The sequence below is a fragment of the Petaurus breviceps genome, unplaced genomic scaffold (genome assembly GCF_028583685.1).
Source record: "Petaurus breviceps papuanus isolate PSGF00001 unplaced genomic scaffold, PetGlider_PUasm1.0 77, whole genome shotgun sequence".
NCBI classification, from domain to species: domain Eukaryota; kingdom Metazoa; phylum Chordata; class Mammalia; order Diprotodontia; family Petauridae; genus Petaurus; species Petaurus breviceps.
Window position 1 is genome coordinate 2,953,283 of NW_027186492.1, and position 10,037 is coordinate 2,963,319.

The following is a 10,037-nucleotide window of genomic DNA, read 5'->3' on the forward strand; positions in this document are numbered from 1 at the left end:
TTTCTTTCTTTCTTTCTTTCTTTCTTTCTTTCTTTCTTTCTTTCTTTTTTCTTTCTTTCTTTTTGCCTTTTGGAGGGCAATTGGGGTTAAGTCACTTGCCCAAGGTTACACGGCTAGTATTTTTTTTTGTATGTGTGTGAGTGTGGGTGTTAAGTGTCTGAGGCCGGAACCGAACTTGGGTCCTCCTGACTCCAGGGCCAGCGCTTTCCTCACTGCACCACCTAGCTGCCCGGGAGTCCTTTTCTTTAGTAGACTTTTCCCATTTGGCCGGTTGTATTTTTTAAGAAGTTGTTTTCTACAGTCAATTTTTGTCCTTCTGTTCCCAAGCTGTTGACTCTCTCTTGCATACCTCTCATTTTTATTCCCAATTTTTCTTCTTCCTCTCTTATTTGCCTTTTAAAATCCTTCTTGAGCTCTTCCAAGAAGGCTTTTGGGGCTTGAGACCAGTTCATATTTCCCTTTGAGGTTTCAAATGTAGGTATATTGACAATGCTGTCCTCTTCTGAATTTGTGTTTTGGTCTTCCCTGTCCCCATAGAAAGAATCTATGGTCAGTGTCAAGTTCTGCTTTTTGCTCATGATGTTTGCCTAATTCCTGATTTTTAAAGTTGAGCTCTCTGCTGGAGCACAGGGGGCACTTTCCCAAGCTTCTTGTGCTGGGGGCCAGGGACCTGGTCACTGGGTTTGTGTGTTGGGGCATCAGGTGCTGGCAACTGGAGGCTATAGGGGTATGGCAGCTTACTGGGTGCTGAGCTGGGGTCCTAGTGGTGGTGTCTGGAGTACACTGAGGCCACTAGGGGTTTTCCTGTGTTTTCCCAGGGCTGTACTGAAGCCCTGAACATGCACAGGGTGGAGCAAGAAGGTCTGGCCACTGAAGGATGCCTGTTCACCCAGGGCTGTGCTGAAGCACATGGAGGTTTTATAACTGGAGGACACCTATTTGGCCAGGGCTGTGCTGAAGCTCATGGGGCTTTGGCTGCTAGAGCATGCTTGCCCTCCTGGAGCTGTGCTGAAGCACAGGGAGGTTCAGGTGCTGGAGGATGGTTCCCCACCAGTGCACATGGTGGTTCTCCAATTTGGAGTCTACAGGTTCCCCTGGCTGTGCCAAGGCATGTGGGGTGGGGGCGGGGAGGGGAGGTTCCTAGTGTTGGCACTTGCCTGCTCCACCACCCTGGGACTCAGGATCTCCCACTAGTTTGCTGAGGTGGGGCTTGCTGGGATACCTCCAGTCCTGGAATGCACTCCCCTTCCACTAGAGTAAAGAAGACCTTTCTTGCTGATACCCCCAAGTCTCCTGGGTTAATAGAATGCTTCTCCCCATTTTTTCTACTAGCTCCACTGTTCCAGGATTTCCTGGGGCATATTTTCTGGGTTTTTAGAGGTCAATAAGGGAGAGTAAGAGTGACTTACTGCTTACTCTACTATCTTGGCTCCCAGAAGTCTGTCTGAAGAATTCTTATTAATATGTGGAATGCCAGGTGTTGGGCCACAAGTCTCATATTTCTCTTAGTCCTAGCCAAGGTAGCCAGTTAGAAACTAAAGACCCTTTTGTTGCATCACAGGGCTGGTATTATTTAACTAAGGCCTAGTTTTCTATTTTTGAGTCACTGCAAGTTGCAAGTCAAGAAATGAGGGCAGGTGCTCAATTCAAATAGTCCCATCTCTGGGCAACAGTTCACGCCTTAAGAGATTTTCAGGCACAAGGTACCGCAAAAGGGAAAACAGAAGGAGACAAAAAGCAGTAGGTATGCACAATTAAACTCTAACAGAAGGGTTGCCATAGCCAATAAATATACCAGAGAGCCTAGTCTTTCAAGACTGAGCATCTCTCTTTATTTACACACTCTGCAAACTCCATTTGTTTGTCACCCTCAGATTACTTTCAAATGTTGGGAAGGAGAAGTTTGGATCTGTTAATCTCCTCCACAATATCACCTAGGTGGAACCTGCTTCTAACTTGTGGATATCCAGAACCAACCAGAGCAGGCTAGAGAGAGGAGACTAAGGAATCAAACAGGAATTTCATTTCAAAGAGAGGGAAATAGCCTGCAGGCAAGGAGGGAAATTAGACACAGATGCTAGGGCCTTGTCCCTAATAGGGGGACCCAAGGCAGTGTGGGGAGATCTCATTGTTATACCAATGACTATGCAGTGAGCTGTAGCCTTGACAATGAGGGGTAACAGCAACAATGAAACAAGTTCAATTCATAGCAGGACTTCATGACCAGAACATGAGTATTTGTCTGGTGCTTGTCCGAGCTCAGAGAACACCTGTGCTGGTCAAAGCAATACAATAATTACATGATTTTGCCAGAGGGTGAATGAAAAGGATTGTTGTTATGCTAAGTTCACCACACAACTTACTTTCTGGGCCTTAGCTTTGAAACACAGGGTGTCTCTTAGTATTTTGACAACAGTATCTTAGATTTAGAGGCACCCCAGAGGCCAGCCCACTCCAACCCCTCCTTTATGGTTGTTGTTTTTTAATTTTTTTTAATTATTATTTATTTTAACATTCCTTTCTTTTTAAATCTTGAGTTCCAAATTCTCTCCCTCTTATGCTTCCCCCACCCACTGAGAAGGCTAGCTAAATGATATCAATTAATTTATAAATGTGAAATCTTGCAAAAGTTATTTCCATATAGGGATATCATCCAAAAAACAAAGCAAGAAAATTATTTTTTTAATTTTTTTAAAAATTGTTTTAGTTTACATCTTTTATTTCCACAAGATTTTGAGTTACAAATTTTCTTCCCATTTTTCCCATCACCCCAAAATAGTGATCCCACTGAATGTCCCCTCCCCCAATCTGCTCTCTCCCATATCTTCCCCCATCCTCCCTCCAACTTTCCAGTAGGGCATGGTGAATCTCTATGCTCCAGTGCCTGTATATCTTATTTCCCAGTTACATGTAAAATAATAATAATAATGATGATAATATATTTTAAAATATCTGATTTTAAAACTTTGAATTCCAGATTCTTTCCCTTCCTCCCTTGTCAACCACCTTCACTGGGAAGATAAGCAATTCAATATAGGTTGTACATGTGTAGCCATGCAAAACATTTCCATAGTGGATATATTGTAAAAGACTGACTATATTTACCTTCTTCCTATCCCACCCCCCACTTGTTCTATTCTCTACTTTGATCCTACACCTTTTCAAAAGTGTGTGCTGTCCAACTTCCCTCCCCCACCCCAGCCTGTCCTCCCTTCCATTATATCCCCTCTCTTCCCCTTCCCCCCTACTCTCCTGTAGGGTGACATACCCTATTTAGTGTGTATGTCATTCCCTCCCTAAGCCAAATTCAATGTGAATAAGGTTGACTCATTCCCTTTTTCCTTCCTGTTCTTCCCCCTCTATTGTAACAGTTTTCCCTTGCCTCTTCTATACGAGATAATTTACCCCATTCTGTCTCTTTCCATCTCCTCTCATTATATTTCTCTCTCACCTTTGTTTCATCTTTTAAGTATCATCTCTTCCTGTTAAATTGGTCCTGTGCCCTCTATGTATACCTGTACACATATATACACACACATATGTATTCATACACCCATATACCCTCCTATATAGATATATATATGGATATATACTATATATATATGTATATATACACATTTCTATTCCCTTCAACTATTCTCATACTGAGAAAAGTTTCATAAGTGACAATTATCATTTTCTCATGTAGGAATATAAGTAGTTCAACTTTGATAAGTTCCTTATGATTTCTTTTCCCTGTTTACCTTCTCATGCATCTCTTGCTTCTTGTATCTGAATGTCAAATTTTCTATTCAACTCTTTTTTTCATCAAGAATGCTTGAAAGGGGGGTGGCTAGGTGGCATAGTGAGTAGATCACCAGCCCTGGAGTCAGGAGGATCTGAGTTCAAATCCAGCCTCAGACATTTGACACTTACTAGCCATGTGACCTTGGGCAAGTCACAACTGTCCTCTAAAAAGCAAAAAAAAAAAAAAAATGTTTGAAAGCCCTCTATTCCACCGAATGACCAAATTTTCCCCTGAAACATGATGCTCAGTTTTGCTGGGTAGGTGATTCTTGGTTTCAATCCCAGCTCCTTTGACCTCCAGAATATCATATTCCAAGCCCTTCAATCCCTCAGTGTAGAAGCTGCCAGATCCTGGGTTATCCTGATTGTGTTTCCACAGTATTCAAATTGTTTCTTCCTGGCTGCTTGTAATATTTTCTCCTTGATCTAGGAATTACAGAACCTGGCTATAATATTCCTAGGAGTTTTCTTTTTGGGATCTTTTTCAGGAGGTGATCAATGGATTCTTTCAACCTCTATTTTGCCCTCTGGTTCTAAAACATCAGGGCATTTTTCCTTGAGAATTTCTTGAAGGATGATTTCTAGGTTCTTTTTTTGATCATAGCTTTCTGGTAGTCCAATAATTATCTTTTAAATTATCTATTAAATTATCTCTCCTAGATCTATTTTCCAGATCAGTGGTTTTCCCAATGAGATATTTCACATTGCCTTCCATTTGTTTGGATCTGCTTAATAGTATCTTGATTTCTCATAAAGTCACTAGCTTCTATTCACTCCAATCTAATTCTGAAGGAATGATTCTCTTCAGTGGGCTTTTGAGATTCTTTTTCCATCTGGCAAATTCGGCTTTTAAGGCATTCTTGTCCTCATTGCCTTTTTTGAGCCTCTTTTGCCATTTGAGTTAGTCTATTTTTTAAGGTATTATTTCCTTCAGTCAGGTTGTTGACTCTCATTTCATAATTTTCTTGCATCATTCTCATTTCTCTTCCCAATTTTTCCTCCACTTCTCTTATTTGGTTTTCAAAATCCTTCTTAGGGTCCTCTGTGCCCTGTAACCAGCTCGTATTTTTCTTGGAAGCTTTTGGTGCAGGAGTTCTGACTTCACTGTTTTCCTCCCGTTCTATGCTTTGATCCTTTTTGTCCCCAAAATAGGAGTCTAATGTAGGATTGCTCTGTTTGCTTTGCTTCCTTTGCTTGCTCATGTTGCCACTCAATTATTTGACTTTTGAGCCTTTTGCCACAGTAGCACTCTGCTACAAGAAACGGGAGCTTTATCCCAAACACTGGGGTTTTCACAGCTGCCAGAGCTATTAGTTGGGTGCCTTCTCTGAACCCTCCACATGCTCTGGTAGACTGTTCATCCACCCCAGGACTTCCACCTTAGACAGCAATCCAGATCCAAGCAGGTTAAAGGAAGAGGGATTACCCCTCAGACTGGTTGCTTGGTCCCCCTATAATCTGCCGACCAGGAGCTCTGAAGCAGCCACATGACAGCAGCTGCACTCTGTGGAGCCTCAGCTGCTTCTCACCCTGGGGGCAAAGGCTGGATTGCACTCCCAAACTCCCTGTTCCTGCAAAGTCTACACTGACCTCTCACTTTGTCTTTGGCATCTATGGGTTGATAATTCTGGAAACCACCACTGCTGCTGGTGATCTGAAGTCCCTCCAGCTGGTGGCTGGTCAGGCCACTCTGAGGCTAAAACTTCAGCTCGGGCAGGGCTGGGGTTGGCTCCCAGAGCACTGCACTGGCTCCTTCCTGCCATCCTGCTGGGCTGTCTTCAGTGGGAGGTTAGCTTCTCTGTGTCATTTTGTGGGTTCTGTAACTCCAAAGTTTGTCTAGAGTCATTTTTTACATGAATTGGGGGAAGTGGAAGCCAGAGCCCTGCAGAAGTCCTGTTTCTACTCCACCATCTTGACTCCCTCTCAAGGAAATTATTCTTAAATTTACACTCAGAGTTCATCAGTTGTCTCTCTGGAGGTGGATAGCATTTTTTAATCATGAATCTTTTGTAATTGTCTTGGATCATTGTATTGATCAGAGTAGCCATGTCTTTCATAGTTGATCATTATTACATTATTACAACATTGCTATTACTGTGCATAATGATATCCCAGTCCTTCTCACTGTCTTGCCATGGGTTTTTTTTCCCCTGAAACCACCTCACTTGTTTCTTATAGCACAAAAGTATGCCATTGCAATTATATGCCACAACTTGGTCATTCCCCAACCTTTGACCATCCCCTCAATTTTCAATTCTTTGCTACCACAAAAAAGGACCGCTATAATTATTTTGTACATATATATCCTTTTCATTTTTTCTTTGATCTCTTTGGGGTACAGACCTATTGGTGGTATTGCTGGGTCAAAGGGTATGCACAGTTTTATGGCCCTTTGGGCAGAGTTCTCCAGAATGGTTGGATGAGTTCACTACTCCACCAACAGTTTATTGGTGTACCTATTTTTCCTGATTCCCTTCAGCATTTGTCATTTCTGATAGGTGTGAGGTGGTACCTCAAAATTGTTTTAATTTGTATTACTTTAATCAATAGTGATTTAGAGAATTTTTTCATATGACTAAAAATAGCTTTGATTTCTTCTTCTGAAAACTGTCAGTTCATATCCTTTGATGCAGCTGGGTGGTGCAGTGGATGGAGTTCTGGGCCTGAAGTAAGGAAGACTCATTTTTTTTTTAGTTCAAATCTGGCCTCAGACACTTACTAGTCATGGGACCCTGGGCAAGTCACTTAACCCTGTTTTCCTGAGCTCCTCATCTGTAAAATGAGCTGGAGAAGAAAATAGCACACCGCTCTAGTATCTTTGCTAAGAAAACCCCAAATAGGGTCACATAGAGTTGGACACAACTGAAAATGACTAAACAACAATACATATATACACAAGATATTATTTATATAGTATGATTATCTTTGTTGCTAATAACTTAATGAGATAACTGGTATGCTTATGGATTCTGGACTATCTTTTTTTTTTTTTAAAGCAATCGGGGTTAAGTAACTTGCTCAAGGTTACACGGCCAGTTATTTCTGGCTGTGGTGCTGAATATCTGAGCCCAGATTTGATCCAGGTCTTCTCAACACTGGAGCCAGTGCTCTTACTCGCTGTGCTACCTGGCCGCCCCTGGACTATCTTTCAATCTGACTCTTTACATCCCTAATTTTCCATCCTCTCCCAGTCTTAAAAAATTGGACTTTATGCCAAAATCCTGGCAACCAAGAAATATAATTAATAATAATTAACAATAACAACACAAGATCCTAGAGATAGAGTTGGAATGGATCTTATAAATTATCCAGTCTCAGGATCATAACTCCTAAACTAGAAGGGATGTCAAAAGTCAGCAAGTCCATTTCCTTTTATTTCACAGATGAGAAAACTGAGGCCCAGAGAGGTTAAGTTATAACCTTGACTAAGGAGCAAAAAGCTAATCCTCAAAAGGCAGGATTTGTAAGAGGATAAGGAACAGAATGAGGATTTGAACTTGGGTCATATGACCCAATACTCTTTCGATACTCTTTCCATTGTACCACTTTTATGTAACTTAAGCATAGTTCTTAACCTATTTTTGGGTCATGGACCTCTTTGACATTTTGATGAAGCCTATGGATCCTTTCTCAGAATGAAGCTAAAATGACTGAACAACATATCCTTTGACCATTTGTAATTGGGAAATGGCTGTTATTTTTATAAATTAGACTCAATTCCCTATATATTTGAGAAATGAGGCCTTAATCAGAGAAACTTTCTGTAAAATTTTTTTTTATATTATTCTATTGTCTATGGTACCTTTTAGCAAAATGTAGTTTCCTAGATCTCTTTTAATTAGATCTGTTTTTGCTTTTGCTTTGTCTGAGATCATGATTGTGACTTCTACCTTTTTTATTTCAGCTGAAGTAAAAAATAGATATTGGGGATGGCCAGGTAGCACAGCGAGTAAGAGCACTGGCTCCAGTGTTGGGATGACCTGGGAATCAAATCCGGGCTCAGATACTTAGCACCACACCCACAAATAACTGACCGTGTAACCTTGAGCAAGTTACTTAACCCCAATTACTTTAAAAAAAAAATAGATATAGTTCCAATACTTTGTTTTAACTCTGTATACCTTTCTGTTTCAAGTGTTTCTCTCATAAACAACATATTATTGGATTTTGGTTTTCAATCCCTTCTGTTATCCACTTTCATTTTATGGGTCAGCTTATCCCATTCACATTCACAGTTATGATTACTGTGTCTTTCTCTTCACCCTATTTTCTTCTGTTTATTCTCTCTTTGTATCCTGTCCCTCCTCAAAAGGCTGTTTTGCTTCTGACCACGACCTCCCTTAATCTGCCCTTGCTTTTGTTATCTTCCCCACCCCCATAACTCTTATCCCCTTCCCCTTTTATTTCTCTGTTGGGTAAGTTAAATTTATATACCCAGCTGAGTGTGTGTGTGTGTGTGTATTTTTTTTTCCTTTTCTTTTTGAGCCATTTCCAATGAGGGTAAGGTTCAAGCATTTTCCACTCCACTATGAACCTCTTCCTTACAATCCTCTTTTATATGAAAAAATTTTCTCCATTCTACCTCTCCCTTCCCCCTTTTGCCAGTTCTTTGTTTCTCACCCCTTCATTTTTTTTAGGTCATCCCAACATTACTCACACTCATACCCTCTGTCCATGTAGACTCCTTCTAACTACCCTGTTCTTGGGAGTTGCATATATCATCTTCCTACATAGAAATGTAAACAATTTAGTTTTACTGAGTGTTTTATGATTACTCTTTCATGTTTACCTTTTTATGCTCCTCTCGAGTCTTGTGTTTGAATATTAAATTTCTATTCAGCTCTGGTCTTTTCATCAGGAATGCTGGAAAGTCTTCTATTTCATTAAATATCCATTTTTTCCCAAAGAATTATATATCATTTTGCTTAGGTAGGCTATTCTTGGTTATAATCCTAGCCCCTCTGCCTTTTGGAATATCATATTCCAAGCCCTCCACTGCTTTAACACGGAAGCTGCTAAATCATATGTGATCCTGACAATAGTTCCATGATGTTTGAATAGTTCCTTTCTGGCTACTTGCAATAGTTTGTCCTTGACCTGGGAACTCTGGAATTTGGCTGTAATATTCCTGGGAATTTTCATTTGGGGATCTCTTTCAGGAGGTGATTGGTAGAGTCTTTCAATTTCTATTTTGCCCATTGGATCTAAGACATCAGGGAAGTTTTTCTTTATAATTTCTTGAAATACAATGTCTAGGTTCTTTTTTTTGATCCTGGCTTTCAGGTAGTTCAATAATTTTAAAATTATCTCTCTCTATCTATTTTCAAGGTCAGTTGTTTTTCCAATGAGACATTTAACATTTTCTTCTATATTTTCATTCTTTTGACTTTGTTATTGTTTCTTGATGTCTCATGGGGTCATTAGCTTTCACTTGCCCAATTCTAATTTTTAAGGAATTATTTTCTTTAGTGAGCTTTGTCCCTCTTTTTCCATTTGGTCAATTCTGGTTTTTAAGGAGTTGTTTTCTTCAGTGAATTTTTATGCCTCTTTTACCATTTGGCCAATTTTGTTTTTTAAGATGTTTTCTTCAGTATTTCTTTTGTGCCTCTTTTACCAAGCTTTTAATTCTCTTTTCATAATGTTCTTTCATCACTCATTTCTTTTCCTCATTTCCCTCTGTCAGTCTTATCTCTTTCTTTAACATTTCTAGGAATTCTTTTTGGGCTTGGGCCCAATTAGCATTTATTTTGGGGGGCTTTGTTTGTAGTTGTTTTCACATTGTTGTCTTCTTCTGAGTCTGGTCTTCCCTGCCACCATAGTAGCTTTTTATGGTGAAGTTCTTTTGGTTGTTGTTTTTGTAACATTTTCCCAACCTATTTTTTTTACTTTGAACTTAAATTTGGACTCTGCTCAACTGGGGATGGGAAGGCATTGTGCCAAGTTTCAGGATTTTTCATTCTTCTGTTTTTAGAGGAGTTTGGGTTGGAGGGGGAAGGAAGGGGGCTTACAAGTTTTCAGATCTTCCAAAGTGGTGTGATCCAGGGAGATGTGTCGTCACTGCTCTCCTGGTCTGCACTCTCATCTTTACCCAGGAAGGGCCCCTGCTTCCCTACACCTGCAAGTGCTAGGCACTTTCCTAGGACTGATCCTCGACTGGGACTGGGACCATCTCCCTTGCTCTTCCACAGCCACAAGTGCTAGTGCTCCTCTCAGTCTATGGACTGTCTCTTATTCATCTCTATAGCCTTTAG